At 37.0% G+C, this 24,072-nt stretch overlaps 1 protein-coding gene across 3 annotated transcripts in view; it reads right to left on the minus strand.

Annotated features, from left to right (window-relative positions):
- pak4 (p21 protein (Cdc42/Rac)-activated kinase 4) overlaps nucleotides 1–17,646 on the minus strand; it is a 41,489-nt gene extending 23,843 nt beyond the window's left edge. For 2 of the 3 annotated variants that reach the window (XM_024277640.2, XM_024277638.2), the window contains exon 1: nucleotides 17,448–17,646. The gene's annotated coding sequence lies outside the window, so the exon portion shown is untranslated. Of the gene's footprint in view, nucleotides 1–6,151; nucleotides 6,308–17,447 lie in introns of those variants that run through there. The other variant, XM_024277639.2, reaches the window with a different exon arrangement.
- Nucleotides 17,647–24,072: the final 6,426 nt, after the last annotated feature.

Here is a 24,072-nt window from a genome sequence, read left to right on the forward strand (position 1 = left end):
TGTGGAGGAAAAAACAAGATTTTACTGCTGCAGGCGGCCAAGAATGTTTGGAGCTTAATGCAACCAAGAAGAAAAGATAAAAACCAGACAATCTTCAAGTACAAACTCCTTCCAAATTAAAGTAATCGAGCAGAAGAACCAAAACATAAACATAACCTAAGGTCTTAACAAACAAAACATTTCCAAATAATTATTTATAAATACAGATTAAGCATTATCTAAACATCAGTTTTACTTCATTCTTGCATATTTGATCAAACACAGAAAACCACTGAGCTGAAGTCCATCTAGATTTTGCAAATAATTTAACAATTCTTCCTAAAAGAACACCAAACATAACAATGTTGGTATTTCCATAATATAGTTAAACCAAAACAACTTCATCACCAGCGATACATACACTAAACAACAAAACTACACACATTCATATAGTTAAACAAAAAATGAAATTTCAGACAGTAGATGAGTTTGGACAATAATCAAACCGTTTTTTAAGTAATGATTTACTTTAGGTCTTTTTTTAAGTTACCCATCATATCTGCTATTAAGTGAGTGAGGCAGAACATTGTATTTTGTCATCCTTGTTCTCTATAAATAAACGCAGAATATTGAACTCTATACAAAGTACAGTCATTATACAGACTCCTAAATTCTGTAAAACTGAAATACTGATACTAAATTTAATAAACTTGTTGTCTGGAGCTGACAGACTAAACATCAGTTTTCCTTGAAATCTTTCTTATTGGTTCAATTTGTATTTGTATTTGATTTCACACTTGTGTGAACTTCGTTTCGTGACACTGGAATGAAGCTCAACATCAAGCTGTCCTGTTATACACTTTTCTAACACAGATGACAGAACGTTTAAAAACTTTAAAAAAAGAAGAATAAAAAGATCAAATCTTTATTATTATCAGAGACACCAAAGAACCTGGTTTAAGATCCACCTGGAGTCGCCAGTGAAGATTTAACCCAAAACACTTGTCTTCTAGGCTGTAAAAATATTTTGACTTTTTGTTTGTTTATTCTTTGTAGCAGTATTTACTAACACCAAAAAATAGGAAAAAAAGAAAAAAATGAACTTTTTTCTTTTTTAGTTTAAAAATGTTGACGATGTGGACTCTGAGGTCTAAGTTTAACTTCAATTTTTTTCATAACTTCCATGAAGTTATGAGCTAAAAAAAAGTTTAATTTACGCAAGTATGCAGAAACCAGCCCTTCATTTATGCTGCTTAGCAGCTTAAAAAATACTGGGTATTATTTATTACACCATTTGGTTAAAATATTTCCAAAATCCCAATTTTTGATTGATTGTGAAAAATGTTCACCCAAATAATGTGCCAAACTGAACAAATATTTAATTAATAAAATATATAACAGCGAGATTAATATACATTCATATTTATAATTAAAACTAAACAGGAAGCACAGTTTTACTAGCACAAATCCACAAAGCAAGAATGTTGCTTTGTGGATTTGATGAACTAATGAAGTAATTTAACATGATCTAATTTTAAAAATGTGATTTTTACCAACAAAACAAGCCTTTGTTTCTGTAAAACGTCTCCTTTGGACCTGGTGTGAATGAGATTGACAGTGTGCCTCAGAAGGCCTGGAACAGTTCAGTTCAGAGATCTGCCACTTTTACCCCTTTCAGACAAAATACCACCACCCTGTCTACGGAACTGCCCTCGTCAACAGATGGAAACTACGAAGTTGCGATGCAGATGGAGCAAAACATAAATGTATTAGTGAAAATACAAAAAGCCAAGCACTAAATCAATTCCTTTCATTGCATTGAACCCCCACTTCAATTATATTTTGTATCTATTGTAAAATCGTTCTTTTAAATATGATTATGCAGTATTTTGCAAAAAATGAATAAAAATTTAATTATTTAAAATTAAATGTGATCAAAATAAAAAACCTGTGTGATTTTTAACACATATTTTCTGCTCAGCTGCATTAGCTCAAAGAAATTCGTCTCTGAGCTGTGAGCGAGAAGCAGAAGTTAGCCTCCAACAAGTTCCCAGAAACCTTATTTTTACGCTCTCTCCAGTTGGCCTATAAAATATCACAAGGCCAGGCTAACATTGAAGTAGAAAAAAAAACAGAGAGCAAAATCAGAGTTTTCCAGCCATACAATTTGGAGCAAGATTGCAGTTCAGATGAAAAAAATGAAGACGTTAATTAATTTCTATTTGTCTGCAGGTGGATCCTTCAAAATCATAGCACTGATTATCGCCTTTTGATAACTAAATACTCAGAAATGTAGATTTTATTGTAAAGTATTTCATACATTTCCACCATCAGGGCTACAGGAGCCTGTTATAAACACCAAAGCACAGTTTTCATTGGAGTGGGTCTTTAACGTCTGTAAGAGGTTTCACAGCAGGTGAGCACCAACTTTCATAACTCCTGAAAAATTAAAAACATTTTTTAGCACTTTGTCTTTTTTCAACATTTAACTAGACGTAAACAAATATTAAAATGTAATGTTTGTTTTTTCCTAGACTTGTTTCTGTTAGTTGTTTTTGATTTCATTAAAAAAACAAAAATAAGTGCTTGTGAGGTTTTTTAAGCTTTCCTCCAAGGTTTTTTTAAACTCTTTTTTGTGGATAAAAAACTAATCAGTTTTACCAATAAATTTTCTTAAAAATCCTCCAAATGTGCTACAGTAAAAGAAGTATTTCTGAAGATAGATTAATGTTTTTGTGACTATTTTCACACACAAACACTAAAAGAGCCTATAGATTATTTCACAGTTGTATATATTCTTTCTTTATCTGTCCAACCCAAAAAAAGTCTTGTTTCATCTCTGTCAGCCTCTGTGTTCCCCCTCCATCCCCTCAGTGCACCCCTCTAGTGTTTAATGGTTTCTACCCTCCTCCCACTGTTCCCCTCTGCCTCCTAAATTCACCCTCTTGTTCTCCGTCCTTGTATTGCCTCATTGCCACCCATGTTTGCCTGGCTAAACACAGAGAGGACCGTCTGGTTTGGGGGGGGTTGCAGTGCCAGTCTGAGCAGCTTTGGCTGAAGTTGTTGTCTTCAGGCTTGATTCAAGTATTGTTCATGGGTGGTCTGTACTCTGTGGGACAGTCGGTTAGTGTAATGATCAGAGGCTCTGAACAGGAACTTGATACAAATATGAAGGCAGAACATCCTGAAAAGGCTTCAGCTGTACCGACCGGGTCCAAAAACAAAGTTCAAACCTACGTTTGTCGCTTTCATTCCACCTTAAACGTCTGAAAAACTGAACTGGACGGTAAACATTAGAGCTAAAACTGGTTTCAAATTAGTGAAATGATGGTTTGTAAATGATGATAACGACTTCCCACCAAAGCAGAGTTTTACCGCCCCCCAGGCTGTGCCCCTTTTACAGACACTAATCTGTGGGACTACCAGCATTACCCATAATGAGCAGCCACTTCATGACCACTACAAACCAGCACATCAAACCAATCAGCCATTACGTATCACAAACATATCAAAAACTGCAATAAATGATTAGCTTAAATCCTTACACACATTTTAAAACAATCCTAGCTTGAAGTACTTTAATAAATAAATCCCTACAATTCTGACCAATCGGATGGAGCCGTTCACATCATTGACCAATTGAATTTATATTATATTGACTTTTATTTTGGTAAAATTGATGCAGTGAACTGGAAATTAAGAATTAATTGCTTGTTTTTTTTGTTTGTTTTACTATTTGTTCTTTTATTGCAAGTCTTATCGCAATATTGACCAGTTATATCTCACATTGCAAGTTTTCTTCGCGTTGTGCAGCTCTAGACTATTAAATGTGTTTTTTAGCAGTGAAATACTAAAACGGTCACGAAAGAAGGAGCTTAAAAATTCCTGTTTGGGGGGGTGAAACGACAAACTTCTGGTGATTTTTTGTGGGGAACTGATGTCAAGTTGCTTGAAGCAGTTAAATAACTGAGTAAGTATTCAGCTCAGACATATTAAAAAATCTTCTTTGTGACAATTAGAACTACTGCACTCATGATTGAGGTGGAGAAATTAGCTGAAATGAACGGTTTGATATGCTGGCTTCAGATTTAATCTTGCTTGTTTCTGTTAATGTGACACTGAGCGAGTCACATCTCCACATTCATTTCTGTCTAATAATGAAAACTCCAGTTCTGAACAGGAACTAAAGTCTCGTTTCTGTCTGGACTCGAATAGCCGACAGTGAAACTCTTCTTTTCATAACGTCTTCTCCGTTTCCTCTCACTGATTACAAACATTTCCCCGCAAAAATTAGAATAGACGCTCAGCAAAATATAATGTTTGAATAAGTGGGCTATTCCAACGAGGATCACAAAGCTTACCACTTCCATTATTCTTTCATTCCTTTGCCCCGCCCTCGTAATTCCTTCCCAATGACTGAAGAGATCTATAGTCACATGCTTCCGTTTACAGGCTTTGAAATGTCTGATTTAAAAACAGTCTGAATGCAGACCAAACGGAATGTTCAGGACTCGATCCGGACCTAATTAAGAGAACATCATCTGGACCGGGGTCTGCAACCTGCAGCTCCAGAGCCACATGTGACTCTTACCCCTCTATTGTGGCTCTTTTATTGCACAAAAAAAATTGATTCTAAATGTTAAAAAGTAACTATAAAATAAGAAGTGAGAAAGTAGTAAAGGGGGAAAAGAGTAAACTAACTCAAATTTTAACTCATTTACAAACAGTTGAAAGACAGTCAGTATCACAAGTCAAACTACAACATTTTGACACATTTCTGTGCGTCCTGTACTAAAAAAATAAAAAATAAAAAAATAAAAAATCAATGGACGTCAATAAGCACAACCAGTATTAAGGTGAACAGTATTATTAAGCAAATTTTGTGTTTATTTTAAAAATTAAGGAATTTTAAGTATGTTCAAAAAATATTTCAGGGGTTACTTAAATAGCTCGGATCTCATTTTGGTTAGTTAGATTTATCTTTCTGGCAGAGATAAACCAAGATCAGTGAAATTAACTATTTAATTGCTGCTAACATTACACTTACTACTACTGCTTTTACTGCATTGAGATGATCATATGTGACAGGATATCTTTTGTTTTGAAAGGAACTTCTGTCAAAAGTTAAAAAGGCTATTTTCTTTTATTCTTTGTGCTTTATTCATGCAAAATGATAGCATAAATGGAAATCAGTGTCTTACTTTTTAAAGGGTAAAGGACCACTTTGTGGCTCACTGGGTTCCACCTGAATGGCTCTGTTAGAGTTGAAGATTGTAGACCGCTAAATGGACCATTTCCTGTCTCGATTCACAATAAGACCATCTCGAGATGTTCAAGATTCATATAGAGGACGGAAAACCAATAAAACTCAATGAACTGCATGAAAACAAAATTCCATAAAGCTGAGAAAAAGTCTGAAAATAAGTGCTAACCTGATTAAAGCCAATTTCATGCAGGAGCTGGTTACTACAGAGCTGTTGTGTTAGCTATCTGCTGTATCAAGGACAGCAGTTACTGCACTTTCTCTCACTACTTTTTCACAAAGCTTCCCAGATTTAGAAAAGTGCAAACACACACTGTGACCTTGTGGGCTACCACCAACCTGTGACCATCACAGACTGGAAACACTCAGCAAATAAGTCAAACTACAAAAAATAGGGAGAGCAGCTCATCAAAAACACATTTGAAGAAAAAAATATTTTTTTAGCAGCAGTAACTACTTTGCTAAAGTGAAAAAAGCCTTCAAATTATACATCTAAATGAAAATAACAGTATTTCTGAAGAGTGTTTTACAGGTTTAACCATAGAAAACAGTCAGAGGACCATCATCTCCTCCATGTGTCAGCACAAAGCTGAATGGAAACCCCCCCCCACACACACAGCTGCTGTAACAGCCGCAGGAGCAGCGGGTCTGTCCGGATGACAGAGGAGGGCAGCTCCGACCCCGGACCATCCGACCCCGGACCATCCTCTGCACGCGGGCTGCTCCCGCCGCCCCCCTCCGCGCCGCTCAAACAATAAAGTTTTTATGCTTTTTCCAGGACTCCGTTAATCCGTGCGGGGGGATTTCAACAACGGCGGGGTTTGTTGCGGCTGTGGGCGCAGCTCAAACTCCGCTAAAACTCTCGGTTCGAACTCGCGGTTGAAGCCACGCGGCGCCGCAGGTACTCACGTGCAAACGCGGGTCCTCCTCTAAACCTCCCGACGTCCCGGAGCGGAGCTCGAGGGGAGGAGGAAGAGGAGGAGAAGGAGACCGCGAAAATGAGTTTGGGGAGAAGTGTGAAACCGAAGCGGAGTAGAAGGAGGAGGAGGAGCCGCGGCGTTTGTAAACAGCGGCCCAGTATCGTGACGTCACGCGGATGTCACGCTTCACGCGCCCCCAAAATCCAGTTCGAAAGTCAAAACCGAACCGGTGCGAATCCCGTTTTACTCAAGTTACAGATAAATGTGTACCTGCGAGGTCACGTGATCCAGGAGGGCATCGGGGTGGATTTGAAGGCTGCAGCTCAATCATGAAATCTCCACAGAATTCATTTTTCTTTTTACTAGCATTCATAATTAGTTTAACGTCTCAAAAATGACATACCTGACGTGCTTTTATTACCACACAGGAAGTGGGTATCTTTGCTCTGGCTGACAATAAAAGAACACAATGGAGGAAGAGGAAACGTTTCATTTAAGCTGTTTTCTTTTTGTTTACTTCACCCTATGAGTCATTAAGAGAAGATCTATTTATGTAAACAGTGATGAGTGACAAAATGCTTTTATAAAAAGACTTGAAAATTAATCGGCAACAATATGTCTGATTTCTGCATGAAAATTCACTTTAAACAGCAGAGATGGAAAGTGCTTCTATAATCAGCAAAAAGTAATTTAGGTCAAGACAGGAGGAACATGCTAAATTTATTAAGAACATTCAAGAATGCAGCCACTTTTTACAAATACCATAAACATTACAAGAGGTGTTGGGGTGTTTGTATGTTTTTAAATCTTTTCATGTGCTAAATCCACAATATAAAGTCACTTTTTAAAGAAATTTGGACATAAAGTGCTAACAAGTTTAATGGCTCCAGTTAAAGACTAACTGACATGTGCTGCACTATTTAAAGCCCCAATCTGATCATCTATTTACTTATTTTTGGTCTTTAAAATATGGTGTCATTTTTTTGCCAAAATTAAAAAAAAACTGTGTTTTTCTCTACATAGTTTACATAGTTGCAGATTGGGATGAGTTCATTAGAAATGTGCCTCCTGAGTTCTCTACTTCCCATCATCCCTTAGTTTACACTTTCTACTGCCAGCTTACAGCCCCTCACTACCAAACTGACATTACTGGTGCAACAAATATGGGGATCAATATTGAAGCTATCCACCCGTACAGTTATGAGCCAGATACCAGAAAACAAAGACGTGGATCTAGTCGTCTAAAAGTGGTTGCATCAAAATGGAGCAGAGCAGGGAGCTTGAAGCCCCTACATCACTACTACAGGCTTTTCCCATTTGCATTTTCTCATCTGCTCCTGATTCAAAACGATTAGAATAAAAAAAATACTCAGAAATACAATTTTAACCGTAATTTTCTTGATGTATGTCATCCGTTGTGAGAAAAATGGCTCAACACTATTATCACTGTAGTGGGACTTTTAAATCCCCTCCAATGAAATTCCTGTTTTCTGAGTTTTTAACATGTATTTGTGGCATTTTCCTTAAGAAAGAGAACAAATGTAATAAGAAATATTTTCGCTGTTGCATTTCCGAGTATTTTTCCTTTTAAATCTGTCAAACTGTCTTGGACAGACTCTGTTTGAATGAATGATCTTCTTTCCATCAACAGCTCTGCTGCACATGCACTAAACCCTCATCTGTTCCTAGTGTCTAGTTCAGGTTCTGGAGAAGAGAAGGTGGTATTTTCACATTGACTGCAGTCAAATGAGCCGCCGTTCACATTTCTGTGGTCAAATCAGCATCACTGGATTTTTTGTGTGAGTTTCATCCAATACTTACGGTAGCAGGACTGAGAACACTGGAAAATCTCCACCTTTTTAAGACATTTAGGCTGTGGGATTTTGGTTAAAAACTTCACAATCATAATTAAAACACTACTGAGAATGTTTTCTTTATTTTTTTTTATTTAAAAAAAAATTCAAATGGTGACTTTAATCCAGATCATTACTTAAAACAGTTTGGAGACCCCTGCTATATGCTTCATATTGCTCCCATCAGCTGCTGGAGGTCAACTTTTCATCCACATTATTATATTATTCAGAATATGCTTATTATAAAAAAATGTAAACAAAGTCTTTGTGAAAAACAGGGACTTATTGTTATCAATTTTTGCATTAAGTGACATGAAGAAAAATGTGCAACTTTGTGTTTTTTTATCTTAAAGGAATGCCGCAACTAACGTAACAAACACCTGTTTGAGCTGGAATTTATAGTAGACAGGACACAATTTGAAAATATATGGTATTCTACATCTAAAATGAAAGTATTTTTTCTGATCATCACTAGTTCTGTGGAGAAATTTAGTGCTGTTGCTAGTCTGGGGGTGGATCTGTCAGAGCAGACTCTTCCTGGAGGGAGCTTACGTCAGCACTTTTCCAACCGCTCGTTTTTGTGGGTATGGGAGGGGCTGCTGCAGACTGTGAAGATTTTTTAGAGGATTACTCTTAAATGCATGAACGGATCAAAATACCGCTTTGGGGTTCTTTATATTGAGGAATGAACAGTAAAATGCATTTAAAACCTCAAAAAGTAGAATTTTCATGGTAGGGCCCCTTTAAGACTCAGAATACATTTAGACCATGCTTTATGTTAATTCATAACATTAAAGATAATAAGATATCAATAAATTGAGCCAAAAAAAACACAAAAGCCTAAATGCCAGAAATAAATTAATGTTATTGAACTCATTTTTGGGCTTTACGTTTCTAGTGGCAGATGGTAGTTTTAGTCAGTTTAGAGTCTTTAGAAATAACAAAAAAGTATAATAAAATCTTCTGCAATTTCTAGCCATTTCTGGCATGTTATTTCCAAACAATTACAAGCATTCACCGTCTGATAAGAAAACACAAAGGGGTGTGCTTTGACAGAGCAGCTCAAATTAGCGATGCGCCTGATGAGGACATGCTGCTGTGAAATACCGAGTCCATCTGCTAAGATAAACAGATCCATCATCAAACTGAGGACACAGAAAGTGAGCTGAAGCATCAGAACTGGTGACACAGGCAGGAGGAGATGGTGTTACGGCTGCAGCTTTAATCACATACCCTTAAGCTGCTTATTTAGTCATTTGAAAACGTAATCGACTTTAACTTTGTCTCACTTTGTTCCTTCTAATTATTTTAAAAGGTGCAGCTTTGTTGCTCGGTTTAACCCTTTAATTCCAGAGATATCTTCAAACTACCGTAACTGTTCGACTGTTTACGCAATTAAGGTAATTCCAACTAATTTAGAGGCGGAACAAAAGCAGCTTTGCACCGATTTCAAAGTTAGAGGCTGACAATCTTTTGGGAAATCCCATGGGTCATGGGATTCCTGCAGGATTCCGGCACAGCGACATATAAACTGGACCTATTATGCAAAAGCATACTGGACAAAATGATAAACATGTCCATTAGAAAACTGTTCAAGAAAAAAATTAAAATGGAGCTTTATGTTTGTATGGTAGACATTTTGTGAACAACGTAAAATCCAATAAATCTAAAAACAGGAACTCAGCAGCTGCTCTAAAAACAAGATGGTATCTGATAAAATAACTGACTATATTTAGCTAAATATAGGACCAGTAGTCATTCTGAATGGGAGTTGGAGTCATACCACCAGAGCGGGATGGGACAAGAATAAGAAGCCACTCCCATCCTCTAATCCACGTCAGAATGACTCGGTGTCCGTAAACTGTGTCAAGAGTTCACTGCTGTAAAGTGATACAAGCAAAGCTGCTTTTCTCAGCTTCAGAATCTGTTGGATTTACATGAATGGTTTGAACAGTTGAAGAGTTATAGTAACATAATGAACACCAATGCTGGAGCTAAAGCTTCAAGATTAAGCTTACAATTTTATTTCCGAGTTATTCACAATCAAATCATTGTGAGTCAGGAGCAGACGCAAAAAATTGAGTTGGAAAAAGATAATCATTTTTGACGTAAAAAATACTCTGGATGGGCCACAAGATACAAAAAAAAACACTTTATAGTTTTACTTTGAAGATGGGAAACTTACCAACACTTTATTTTGAAGATGTCCTTACTTCCAGTATCATAACGCTTTTAACTACACTGAACTATAATTTTAAGGATCGCCAATTAGCGATGTTGGATGTCGCAGATCAAGAGTATCCGAGTACTGAGATACTGGTTACAGCCCTAAAATCTATATTTGTCTTTGTTTTTCTGATCTGACCTGGGGTCTGGCTCAAAACTGTACAACTGAAAACATGATATTTGTTCCACCGCCAATGTTAGGGTGGAGTTTGGGGGGGTGTGAGGGGCTGTAAGGTAGCAGCAGAGCACATAAACAGAGAACTCTCAATTGTTGGTGAAGGCAAGTGGGGGCGGGATTGTTCTGCACCCATGGTTCCGCCCACAACTCAGCTAAACTCCTGCCCATCTGCAGAAACATTATCCTTCAGAACAACACAGGTTTCTGGACTTTGGTTAAAAACGGCATAATCATTACTAAAAGATCACTGTGAACGCTTTGAAAATAGATCAAAAGATGATCAGGGTGGGTCTTTAAAATTTATACACCGTCCTGCAGCCTTTAGTTAAAAATTAATACTGAAAAATATTTAACTTTTATCACAACTTCTAAAAAACTTCAGAATTTTTGTGCAACAACAATCACAAAAAACCCCCACAAGATCCTAGAGGGACTGAAAAAAACAATAGTTTCAGATGAATCCAGGGTTTGAGTGGAAACTTACTGGAGCTGAAAGTTTCAAACAATGATTAATAATCCTACTTTTTACACAGTAAACCCTATTAGCTCTGTTTCATAGACATAGATCACAATTCTGTGCTCAAGTTTGTTTTTATTTCACATGGATTTTGTTCAGTGAACCAGACTCAGAAAATCTAACCTCTAAACAGTGTAACAGGGTTTTGCAAGAGCTGCTGAACAAAGCAAGTGTGATCACTCTATAGCATCTATAATCTTTAATCAAGCAGACCATGAAAGTGTCGGCGTCAGTCAGGAAACGGTCTGCTAGCGAAACTTCAGGAGTAAATACAGCAGGAAGCGTTCAGCTCCACGTATCACGGCTGAGAAACACAAACCTGCCAATCCCGGTGCCAAGTTCAAACAAAGCATGCAGTGTTGCAGCCAATGAAGGTCGGCCGACAGGTAGAGGAATGTGAACAGGTCAGTGATAAAGACAGCAGGGAAAGCAGAGCGCAGAGTACAGCAGGTTGGTATCTTACATAAACACAGCCGGTGTGAGATACTTTGACATTAAGGTCAAACAGGAATTCTGTCAGCTTTACACGTTCCACTTGACACACGGAAGGAATCCCGATGACTGCTTGTGGGCTTCCTACAACAAAACTGAAGCTTGAATGAAATGTGTGCCACAAAGCGGCTTTAACCAGAGATACCGACACCAGCATGAGATGCAAATTTGTACTATTTTGTGTTGCCTTCCTACTTCATTATGATGAATCGCACAAGAAACTATACATAAAAAGGTCAAAACTCCCAAACTCTTCTTGAGATGAACTATTCAGCATACATTTAAAGAAACAATCGAGGTCTAAACTTTCAAAATTTTCTGTTAAATTATTGGTTGCTTTAACTAGTCCTTGCAGTGAATTTTCTCTGGATAACTTTGAGGGAAACTCACCCAACAGTTTACTCTGTGGGGTGCATCATCCTGATGTAAGCCTGTCCTGCAATCACTCCTCCATATTCCCGCTTTGAACCATCGCTGACTAATAAAGGAGTTACTTTATAGGAATAGTTTTACATAGAAACATGTTCATTTTAATGACTAATGAGTTTCGACCTAAAAATGGCAGACGTGTACTTTCCATTTCCTTTCAGCCATATATCTGTATCTATCACAAGCTAGAACAACAACGTATCTGGAGTCAGGATCTGAATTTTTACCTCAAATCCTTTAAGGACAGAAGCATTTAACCCAACTTACAGAAATAAAAGTTTTTTTCTTCATTTTTTTGTTCAAAAATGAATAGGAAGAAGCAGAATCCTTATGTTCTAAATATAAAACAGTATAAATAAAAGGTTGTAAAAAGTATGCCTTTAACACCTTAGGTGTCGTTGGAGAGAAAATACTGTAACTTTTCAACCGTTAACACCATCAATGTCATTTCAGCAGATTTATATCTACTAGAATCTACTGGAATTATTGTGTTAACGGTTGAAAATCAAAGCACACAAACACTGGAGCTCCGGTGTTAAAGGGTTAAAGAATATTTCATTAAGGTGTAAGCATATTGTGCAGACAAAACCTAACAATACTCTTTATCTTTTTGGAGAAAAAAAATGGAAAAACTATCTGGATAAAATCCTAAAATATGCTTTGATGTTTACTTTGGTGCAATAAACAATGTTTACTGTATTTGGTAAAAAAAAAAAACAACCATGAAAAACATTAAAGATGAGCAGACAATGTGTACAAAAAACATTTATCTAGACTGTCATTTTTGATTTGAACAAACACAAAGTATAAAATTCATAATATGTCTTTAATAAAATTACATGAACTAGAAAAAGTTGCTGAAAGTTTGCTGAAAATAGTCACTGAAGATACTGAAGCTTTTTGCTGAAAATGGTGACGCAATTTACTTTATTGCAGGAGCAATTTGCTAAAAAATGCAAAAGCTATTTGCAAAATGTTAAATTTAGACTTAGACTTGGCTTTATTGATCCCTTTGGGACGGCACCCTTAGAGAAATTAAGTTTTTCAGCAGCTTACAGAAGTATAGAAGTATAAATAATAAAAATAAAAATCTCAATGTACAAAGTAATTTAGTAAATTTGCTAAAAGACTGGAAATTTTGTTAAAGAGATATGAAAGAGCGCTGAAGTCGACCTAAAAGCCCAAAAAAGCCATAGCAGATGCTAAATTACCCAATAAAAGCTAGCTAATTGCTTAAATACTAGCTAAAATTCCTCAGTAAACTAAATTAGTCAAAAACGTTAGCCTGTTGCTAAAATATTAGCTAAACTTTAAATTAGCCTAAAAAAGTAGACAGCAAAATAGCCAAAAATGTAAGCATGTTGCTATAATATTAGCATGTTTTGCTAAATTTTTTCAACACTATAAAGTTGAAAAACACCAAATATATAAGCAGTAATGTCCTGAACGAGCTGAACATGTTGTTATCAAGATCTCTAAAATCGCTGAAAGTGTGACTGAGTATTTTCGTCCCGAAAAACGTATGGAAAGGAGCAGGAAAATCACTTCAGTGTGAATGCTTACCAATAATTCACACAATAAGCAGGGAAGCACCTCTTCTGTCCAAAAGCAGGTCTACACAGAATAAACCGTCTGCCCTCACAGCTTCTACTACAGCTGTTATGTAAGAATGAAGCTTCAAAGCCAGAATTTTAAACCGTCAAATGAGCCGTTACTCCTTAACAGCAGACTGACTCCTGCAGTTTGACTCATGACCATTAATGTCTGCACGAAACAAGGCAGTGATGAGATTGAATATTCATATATGGACTAAAAATAAATACATTTTCCTTTGAAATCTCTGAGTCATTGCATGAACAGAAACTATTACAACACAAGCAGAGTCTTGTCAGACGTGATAGCATCCGTAAAGCATGTGAGCACCACCATCTAATGATGAGGTTGTGTTGCCAAAAACATGGAGGTGTTAATATGGAATATAAGGAACATCACATCCATCTTCGCTCTCATTATTCAGTCCAGTCAGCAGCTGATCCAAGAGTGACATCAGCAAAGTCAAGGTGAGAAAAACTGGATCGTTTTCTTCCAAACATCTGAGTGTCTGCTGCAGCTGTACAGATTCTTCCAGCTTTTTCAGTCCATGAGCACCAACAAAAAGAGGCTTTCTTCTTGCTTTTGCTCACATTGCCATCCAGCAGCAGCAGAACTGAGGTAACCCTCTCCAACCTCGTGGAGGTTCTGTTGCAACATGCATGCCCGAGCACGATTTACCAGCTTAAACTGAAGCACTAACAAAAATAAAAACTCCTCACACTGCTACTGCAGAGAATATTAAACATCTATATTTAGTTTTTTCAATAAAACGCCTAAAATTATAACTGTTTCATTCATTCTCATTAAAGACCCATTCCAATGAAAATTATGCTTTGGGTTTTTGAGTTTTTTCATTTTTTTTTTTAAAGGGGACTGAAATTTAAAAGAAAACCACATGGTTAAACAAGACGAAACACACAGTTTTAAAAAAAGCCAGAATTAGCTAAAAGGCTAGTTTTCATCTGTGGCATCAGAACAGAGCAGCTAGCCCTGCTCTCTTCCATTGTGATGTGTCTACTTGCAGACAAAAGTTTTCATTGCCTGAGCTGGAATCTGGTTCAAAACTGTGCGACTGGATGGCACCAATATTGCTAACAATTTTTGTAGCACCAATAATTTTAGGTTGGGGGTTGTGAGGGGCTGTAAGCTAACGGGAGGGCATGAAAACAGATGGATGATGGGATGTGGGGGCGGGCTTACTCTTTGCTAACAGTCTTGCCCACAACTCAGGGGTAAATTTATAATGAACTCCTGCTGCTATGTCCTAGAAAATAGCAGGTTTTTGGTTCAAAACAGCATCATCACAATAAAAAAACCACTGAGAATCCTTTGAACTCAGATGAAAAGAGAATCGGAGCGGGTGTTTCACATGAACATGTTTAGATTGATTCATGATCACGATGTTTCATGAGGATTAAACGCATCTCCACATAGAGATTTGTTATTGTAGGTGATCTTTTCAGTTGTTTGGTTGCCGTGTTCCTTCAGATTTTCAGGTCTGTGTTGATGTTGGCTGCTGCCTTCATTCCAGAGAGGATTTTTCTTTTCCTTCAAGGCTGTAAGCCCCACCCTTTCCCTGTTGCAGAAGAGAATCATAACATGGGTGCTTATGTTTATAATTTTTTTTCCCACAATCCTCTCTTTCCCCACCCAGGATTTACTTAATCCATCTTAGTTTGATCCTCCAGACACCTTCAAGTTGTTTTGCTTCTTTTTCCTCAGGGGTTGGGAGCCACACTATCATATCTACAAGGTTTTTCCTCAAATAAAAAATAATCTCAGCAGATCTGATGGAAAACGAAAGGTTCAGATTGGGAATTGTTGAGCATTAATCATGCAGGGTTCAAGTTTTCCTGATCCCTTCTCAGAAATCTTCTTGTTACTTTGCAGCACTTTTTTCTTGGAGTGTTTTCCCCAGATCTGGTGAACGGACGGTTGGCCTTGAGATGAACCGACACACCAGTCATCGTCTAACTATTCCTCCTCCTCCACTTTCTCTCTGTAGTTTTAACAGAGTCGCGTTTACCTGCTTACAGAAACCCTCTTTTGGTCTTTGCTTTCTACATATCATGTTCTAAGCAGGTTTTCTGTGAAGGCTGAAAGCAGAAAAAAGAGGAGATTTTTAAATGTTTTCATGCTTTTTTTTATCCATTATATCAAAACCTCAGTGAGGACGAAGAAGACAGTCGCACATGGATGCGTAGATGCATGCTCAGTTAGGGATAAGATAAGTCACTCGGTTACTAATAGATTCTCATTTTATTTTTTAAGTGTTTTATTCAAGTTTTTAAAAAGACAGCCCTACATTTAATTTGATCAGTATTTGGGTGGGAACGCTGTTAGGAATTCACAGAGGTTTCCTGAACAGCAGCTGTGGTTGTTTCTCTCTGTAAAGGACCTGTGGGTCAGCTGGAATCAAAGAAACGACAACATCCCGCTGCAGCCAGCTCTGCCCCCTGCTGGTCATTCCTGTCAACAGTGACCTGCTGACAGTTCCCACCTGCAGGGCTTCCACTTCCAGCAGAAATCCTTCATCAACATCCTTCACTCTCACAGCAGTCTTCAAAGAACATTTTCAGTCCGTTTCAGTACTGACTCATGTTCACTTGCTACTTTTGGATCCAAATAAATCCTATTTGTATTAAATTTGCTTTTAAATCAGACTAAATGACGTATTTTCTGTTATGTTCAAACAATGTGACTTCATCAAGTAAGAAAGTTAACTTTTGGTTTAAAACTGTTTCGTTTCAACCTAACAAAATGCCATAAATGAGCAAAAAAAAAAACAAGAAATGTTCCTTAAAACAATTGTCAACATTATTTTGTTATATTTGTGGGATAAATAGGGCATATTAAACCAAAAAAGTGATTTCTCCCAAGAATACTGCAGGATGTCCTTGAGCCAAAAACTATATTAAACTGATGATCCCTAAAACTGTGCTGACTTTACATGACATCTCTCAGAAGCAGCTAAACTGACCTCCATTCCTGATGTCAACCAACCACATGAGTGAGCATTTATTCACAAAAGTGCATGTATTCCTCAGCAAACACAGGAAGCACAGGATAGATAAGCTGGTAATGATTGGTCAAAACTGAATCCAACAGGTGCCATCCACAAGGTTTCAATATAATTATCAAATTCTAACAATAAAAAGCCTAAAAGAAATAAAGTTGATAATTAAATCTGTTTTGAAACATTTTACTTGCTAGATATTTTTAATTAATTAAGGCATGATTGTAAACACTCATCAATATGCAAAAGTTCAAGCTAATGACTCATTCTGCTATGGTTGCTCGCACGCGCTCGGATGGATGTTTAGGTATAATGTATAACAGGGAGAACATTGACCCCTCCGTGCAGCTCTGGCATCCCAGGAATGTTCGGTGTGCCCAGCACCAACAGCACAATCTCAACGTCAGAGAAATGACTCCCTGCAGGCACGAAAACGTGGGAACTTCCAAAAAACAGAAACAAAATGTTAGAGGAAATATTCTAGATTATTATCACTTCAACTAATCCCAAACATCCTCCTTCCTACATCAGGAATCAAACTCCGATGACTCATAACAGGCGAATGAGGACGTTTAAAAGGAAGCTACGATGGAAAAAAGTTTACTTTACGGTGCGATTAAGCTCGCAGACTAAGTGTATTAACAATAATTTTACCAAAATTTATGTTTTAATGTCATTAAGCCCGCCATCGCTTTATTTAGGAAAAACACAAAAAGAAGTTAGCTTTGTTGTGTTTGCAAAACTTTAAGAAACTACGTTCACAAACTACTTTATATCCTATACTTTGGTTAAATCTCTCTAAAAGTAGAACCACCTTCACGGATTTTGTAGTTCGGAAGGGACTGTCGGACTCATCTGGATCCTTCGGTCCGGTCCGGACTGAAAACGGCTAACAGATTAGCCACTGCTAGCGCTTGGACGGGGCAGAGCCGCGCACTACGCGGTCAAAAACTCCAGTTGGAGCCGGCGGGGCTCACTCACCCGGGAAGTTGGGGTAAAAGTTTTCCCGCTGCGTCTCCGGGATGTTGGCGAACTTTCCGGCGTCAGAAGAACATGGGCGGCCGAACTTCGGGTCAACAGTTTCGCCGTTAGCTGAAGTCCCACTTTCCCGGCGCCATGTTGAACGGGGAAGATAACATCCGGGAACCTGAAGCCGAGCTCCATGGAAACGGAACATCCCACAGCAGGTGGGGGTGCGTTCAGGTAAAGAAACCCGATCCATATGTATGAATTCATGTATTTAAAAAATCCTAAACTTTCCTTGAAATTTAGCCAATAAATTGAATGAAAAATTAGAGAAAAAATGTACTTTTTGTTTGGGAATAAAGTTAATCCAAGAAAGTCAAAATAATAAAAATAAAACTCAAATTTAAGACAAAGTGAAAAGTCCAAAATAACACAAGATGTTTAACAAAATAATAGAATAAGTCACTTGAATTAGTTTCAAATAATTATTTCATAAGTAAATTAGGGGGGGAAACGTTTAAAGTTGCCTCAAGGTTGTTTTTTCTTTAATGAAGTAATCCAATGAATTTTTCCTTTTAAAGCAGTTTCCTGTGTTTTTTAAGTTCATTATACCATTCAGTTTAAGCCTTTTGTGTGAATACGTTTCTTTATACAAAAAAATACTGGTTATCTCGTTAAATTGAGAATTGAATGAAGTAAAAATTAAAATTATTTCCATATTTAGCAGTGATCCTCAACCCGACAGTCAAAAAACTTCCACTTTTTATGGATCAGGTTTGTGATCCAGAAGTTTATGTTTGAAAATGTTATTTCTTTTAGGAAGTAAATATAATGTAAGAACAATAAATGTTAAAATGTATGTATTTATTTTTATTGAACTGTGACAGATATGCTGTGTTACCCAGTTTGACCACACGAGGGCAGTGCTTTCCCCTTAAAAAAAAACAAGAAATCTTTTTTTTAAGTTTACTTAGTGTTATAAAATCATTGAAAATGTAATCTCTGCCATTTTTTATCCAACTTTTATATACTCGTTGTATATTTTTCTTTGTTTGTTTCTACCCTGGTATTATATGTTATTTTATTTAGTATTTAATTGTATTAAATATTGCTTGTGTCGATGTAGAACATATATTAATGGCTCTTTGGAACAGTTTTTTGTACTGAACTAATGTTGACAATAAAGTTTATTTTAAAAAAAAGTTTGGTTTGTTTTTATGTTGGAACAGGGATTTACTTTGCGGATGATTTACATCCAAGGTGGGTGTATGTGCAAGAACATGTTTTACTTATTTTTATCGTTTTGTTCTATTCAATTGGAAACCAATGACTAACTGGGCTTAAAAGGGAAGAAGAAAAAGAAAAGACCGGGTTGGTTAATCTGGAGACAACAACCGGCTCCTGTTTGACAAACTCCCTGTTGGTCCTGTTGGACAGACCTGACTAGAATTGAATTTGAGGGTAGATTCTGCTCTGAGGCCGCGGATGACTGATCACACTGACATCACTGGTCTGTGTTTGTTTGCTTCTGTTTGGGAGCTGAGCACCAGGCGGGGTGGAAACAGAGGAGGAGGTGCTGCACAGCATGGATGAAGAGGAGCAGATGTTCATCAAATCAAAGGAAACAATTGTTCAGAATAAACTGCAGATAAACAGACAATTGTGTAGTTAAAACAAACAGTGTTGGGAGCGGCATCTGTGTCGATTTACATAAAAAAACATGTATTTGTGTTAGCAGTCTAGCAGACACGTGGAAGATGGTTTCATGAACGATCATTAGCTGAAAAAAACTTGCCTCATCTTGTTGATTAGGTTTCAGAGATGCAGGAGTTTGTTGTTTTCTGTTTCACATTGAAGCCAGTTTTGTCACACACTTCAATTGAACAACACCGCCCCCTAGTGGTAGAACAGTGAAGATTCATTGTATATTCACATTTTATGATTAGGGTTAGATGAGTTATGAGAAATGGATTGAAAGACTCCTCCTACCTGGTGTTCCAAACAGGAAGTACCTGCTGGCTCCAAGGAGTCAAAATCCTTTACTGAGAGATAAACCTCAGTCATTCTATTGGTCAGAACAACCATTCTTGCTCTTTTTACTTTTTATTTTTGTTCTTGATGATCCTCAGTCTTCATTTTATTTTATTTCAAAGTTATAAACTGGTCAATTCAGCCTGCTGTGAGGGGCTGTAAGCTAGCAGGGGAGTGAGTTGTTGTGACTTTATCCTCTCTGCCTCCAGTGTCGCTTCACAGGTGTGTGAATGCAAATGCGTATGAATGCGTATCTCTGTTAGACTGTCCCAGGGCAGCTGAGGATACATACTGTTTAAAATCAGTGATGCATTAAAACAAAAAGAGGCTGTATCTCGTTCATTAGTTGTTCTGTATGTTTCACATTGTGCAGAAATTTGAGAAAATGAGGAAAAACAATGATTGACTCCTCAGTTAAATTACAAAAAAAAGCGATTAGAGTAGTTAATAGAGCGGGGTATTATGAATAGTAATAGAAATAGTTTTTAGAGTTAAACATAATTAACTTCCAAGAAATATACACAGACTATCAACTTTAAGAGTTAGTCAGTGTAATCTAAGATGTCTTTTTTTACTTTGAATGGGTTAAAGTTTGAACCAATGTTGAGGCGAGATGTTTTTTTGGTGTTAAATTATAGAAAGAATTGAGTTAAAATTAAATACTTCATTTTTGCAGTGCAAAAAAGCCTAAAACTTAAATGTTTAAATAATTATTAAAAATATATATTTTTTTATTTGATCATATCTATTTTACCGTTAAACTGATCAGCATGGACATTGTTGAGTATTGAAGGAAAGGCATTCTATTCTATCCTTCTGTTCCTTTCTTTATTGGTTGTTTGTTTATATTGTATTTTATGTAAATGATACTATTGGTAAACTAAACCAATAAACATGAACATAAGTGGCTTACTATCACAAAGTATGAAATAATAATGGAAACACATCGTAAGCACTTTGAGCATCTGGAAAAGGGCAAAAAAATCAAATCCATTAGTATTAATATTAAAATATTGCATATTTGTCTAACTTTAAATGGATTGGAACCGGCAACATCTTCTCGTGATAAAAGTAAAGAAAATGAATCTTAAATTTGCACTAATGAGTATTTCTTTATTCAAATCACTGTGAATCCGGAACAGACGAAAACATTCTGTTGTAAAAATCTTTTTTGTTATAAAGAAAATACCACAAGCTCACTACACAAATAGATCCATGAACGTCTTTGTTTTCCTGGAATCTCTATCAATATTTTACAGCTGGATAGCTCTGATATTTCTCGCCATTTTTGTTGCACCGGTAATGTTAAGTTTGGGCTGTAAGCTGGCAGAAGATCACTAAGCAACAAGAAGGGGAAGGGGGGGCGGGGTTGCCAACAGTCTCTTCCACAATTTAGAAGCAAATTTTAAGGAGCTCTTTCCGTTCTGTAGAAACTGTCCAAGGAAATGACAGTTTTTTAATATTGCCTAAAAAAGGCTTAATCATAGTTAAAAGACCTCTGGGAACGCTTGGAAAATAGATCAAAAGATGATCGGAGAGGGATTTTAAAAGGTAAAACCATTTCCTTCAAGGACGAGGAAATTCTTCTGAGAATGTTCAGTCAAAATAAATGAATCCACAGTAAAATCCTATCAACTGGGATTAAGTGAGCGAAGTTTAAGATTATTGATCCTTCAGAGAGGAAGATCTTGTGGAAACAGATCAGTTCATAAACTAATAAGAAAGCAGCGACTCTGATCAAAGTGATCACTTTTAATAGTAAATTTCTGATCTTTCGGATTTAGTGTCAAATGTGTTTTCTACCAACTCTGTGTTAACCAGTAAGTTTATGTAAATCCACGATGATCAATTTCAGTTTGTATAAAACAATATTTCTTCATTTTTGCATGAACTCAGATGAATCCATGAACATAAACTGCAGCTGTGGAGGTTTAAAGATGAAGGTCAGACTCAGAGGAAACTCACTGCATCGCTGACCCCCCCGCTCCCTAAAGTAATGAAATGCTCGGCTGCATTGCACCGAGCAAAGCTTCATCATCAATCTCCTGCAATCGAGAGGCGACTAATTACCTTAACAGCAGGTCAAGTGTGTCAGGCGAAGACGAGGAAGAGGAGTCACACATAAATATAGTCTGCTTTGCTTCTTCATCACACCTCACAAATCCAAGAACTTTACTGCCTGAAGACAGAAGCGCCTCAGTAATGAAATCAAACATTTGTTCGGTGCATTAGCACGGAGTTATGTCTCTGTAGAAGTGGAGATTCATCACACGTTGTTAAAGAAACGTCATTCAGGAAGAAAAAATATTTAAATGCAGAGAAATGAGCTGATAGTGTGGCATAAAGGTATGAACAAATTTAAAAAAATGTGAATTTAGGACAAAAAAGCAGGAATATATGTTGTTGAGTGGTCTGGAGCACCCCCTGCTGGCAGGAGAATGTCAATGCATGACTGACTTAAGTACAGAAACAATATTTTTATAAGCTGTTTTAATGATTCTTCAGGGAGAGAAAATAGTATCAGCCTGATTAGCATGTGTAGCTCTTGATTTGTAACTCATACAATATATTTTGTGCATAAGTACAAAAATTACCCAGCATTCTAGCAACATTTAAACGCATCATATATGGACAAATGTTTTCTTTCTCGGAGACGTGAAAAGAGTCATCTCAGATTTGTGCGTAAATCAGGTTTTGGGTGTTTTTAACAAGCGATTTGTTCGCAATTTTTAAAGATTTGTGCATATAGTTAGTTTCGAGCAGTGGTCATTTTAATTTGTGCATGTACAAATTCTGTTTTGTATTTTTTTTATTTAATAATTTTTTTACTTGTACACAAAATGTATTGTATTGTATTGAGTTATAAATCAACAATTACACACGCACAAATCCAAAGTAACGCACAAACTAAAAACCAGATTGTCATTCTGATGCTCGGACTGCAGTTTAGGCATTATCTTAAAACAGAAAACTTTCTGAATGATCTCTTTCAGAATTCAGGAAAGTTTTTTTTTTAAGATCTTTCTGCATTCTAACTAAGTGCAGATTTTTTCTGTTTTTAGGTGTTTTGGCACAAAGTTTTATGCCTCTTCAGGAAGAAGCAGATGTTTTCAGTGACTAACTTGAGTTTATAACAAAAAAGGTGCAAAAACAAGTTTTACAGCAACTTTTTAAAGAAAAACTCACCTTATTTTAAATATTCTGATCAATATCTGCACAGAAATTCATCTTCATGGCAGGATGCTTCGTTTGCTAACATTATGGGAGGATGAAAATCGGCAGAGGAGCTGTGTTTCTGCTGAGTCATGCTAAGCAGTTTGTGCTGCTGACAGCTTCAGCTGCTGATTCACATTTGGATCAAAGACCTCTCACACGGCGGGGGCCACAAATAATGCATGGAGACAAGTCCCAGGAGCTCTCGCCAGTGACCAGCTCTCATCTGAGTCAACTCGCTCAGTTTTTCTCCTCTGATTTGATCAAAAGAAGAATTATTGATTACTTATTGCAGATTCAAACACACCCTGACAGCAGAGTGCTGCTTCAAGTCGTCCCATTGATTTTCTCTGTGGGACTGAGGTTGAAACTGAAACTTGTCGCTCTTCGATTTCCTGTCCGTCTCTGCAGGATGACAAGTTTTTATCAGCATTTGAATTTCAGCAGCAACTGTGTGGTGGTGGGGGGGGGGGATTGACCAGATTGTTTTCTCCATCCTTCTTACTTTACGTGAGTTTGAGTGAAAATGTTTGCCTCCACCACATTCTCAAAAGCTTTTTACATCACGTATTTACTCGTAGCACCAAATGAAAATGAATTTCTGACATCATGGATAACCCCTCCCCCTGATGACATCACGCTGGGAGAAACCATCAAAAGATGAATGGAGACAAAATGTCAAATGGGGTAAAAAAAATCAAAATCTACTAACAAAAACAAAACTTACACTTGGTGAATTAAACCTGAAGTGTTTTAATTAATATGGGACGGCCCCTGGACCTGCTGCTTAGCAGCCATTTTGATTGTGAAATTTGGTGATTTTCCCATTTTTGCGAACAACAAGTGATTTTGATGAATATTCAGAAACACGCCGCCAGGTTAGGTCTACCACTACCACCAGCGTTTTGTTGACCTTTGACCTCGGGAAGAGACCTCCATCTTGAGTTTTCAACAAATCACCTTTAATAGCTTCTGCAAATTGAAACTCTTTCTAGGGGTTTTAAATCAGTAACATATTTGAACATAATTTTAAAGTTACTTCACCAAAATTTTAAATTAGAAGTTGTTGATTTTGAAGGTGTTGGTGTGGTGATGTCACAAAAGGGTCGTCCTGCTGTTGCCTTCACATTTTTTACTGGACTACAATAATCCCTGCCTCAAGCTGAACAAAACAATATAACATACAGCATGACTATGTTGGGTAAGTGGGTGTGGTTAAGAAATAACCTCCGTTGTCATGGAAATCAAAAAAATTACTTTTGCCGATTCTTCTAAAAATTACATAGACGAGTCTGTCACCTCAAGGCGACCAAAAAATGAAATGGTTGCTATGGAGATTAAACCTTCAGAAAAGCGGACATTTTGAAAAAAGTGTTTTTTTTAAATCAATTTGTCC

Source organism: Oryzias melastigma, linkage group LG13, assembly GCF_002922805.2.
Source record: "Oryzias melastigma strain HK-1 linkage group LG13, ASM292280v2, whole genome shotgun sequence".
NCBI classification, from domain to species: Eukaryota; Metazoa; Chordata; class Actinopteri; order Beloniformes; family Adrianichthyidae; genus Oryzias; species Oryzias melastigma.